The following is a 727-nucleotide window of genomic DNA, read 5'->3' as shown; positions in this document are numbered from 1 at the left end:
TTGAAACTTATTCTGGTTCCCAATGAAGTGTAACTCTTCTTGAGCAAGACCAGGTTCATTGACATTAGTAAAACAACTCTTCTCTTCAGCTACATAGTGTATAGGTTGCTGAGTGACCTTTACCAGCTTTGCAAACTTAACTTTCAACTCCTCTAGGGTCTTTTCCAGCTCTTGTTGTTTACTATAACCTTCTCCTCTATAGCACCGGTCATAGTCTTTCCCATAAGTGTCTTGGCTCATGGCTAGGTTCTCAACAAGTTCCATAGCTGCAGTGATTTCTTTTGCCAAGAAATTCCCATTTGATGCTGTGTCCAGCTGATTTCTGATCTTGGGAACTGCTCCTCTATACAGAGTGCTAAGGAGAGAGGCTTCTGAAAAGCCATGATGTGGGCACTGAGTTGTATAGCTCCTAAACCTGTCCCAAGCTTCTCCAAAGGTCTCATTTGAATGCTGAGTGAAGCTTGAAATCTTGGTCCTTAGCCTGGCGGTTCTAGCAGTGGAGAAGAACTTAGACAAGAATGCTAACTTGCATTGTTCCCAAGTCTGTATTGAACCGCTAGGTAGGTTCTTCTCCCATTGGTGTGCCTTGTCTCCTAAACTGAATGGGAACAACCTGAGCTTGAAACTGTCTTCAGAGACACCACTGATCTTTGTGAGATCACAAACTCTATCAAAGTGATCCAAATGCTCCAAAGGATCCTCATTTGGCAGCCCATAGAACTTAGAG

General features: G+C 43.3%; 1 non-coding gene across 1 annotated transcript; it reads left to right on the top strand.

Moving 5' to 3' along the window:
* Positions 1-376: 376 nt before the first annotated feature.
* Positions 377-483, top strand: LOC112083680. Its single transcript, XR_002897816.1, has one exon. It is a non-coding gene; the product is annotated as a small nucleolar RNA R71 (small nucleolar RNA).
* The last annotated feature ends 244 nt before the right edge of the window (positions 484-727 follow it).

Source organism: Eutrema salsugineum, unplaced genomic scaffold (assembly GCF_000478725.1).
Source record: "Eutrema salsugineum unplaced genomic scaffold, Eutsalg1_0 scaffold_6, whole genome shotgun sequence".
NCBI lineage: Eukaryota > Viridiplantae > Streptophyta > Magnoliopsida > Brassicales > Brassicaceae > Eutrema > Eutrema salsugineum.
This window is presented reverse-complemented; position numbering and strand designations above follow the sequence as displayed.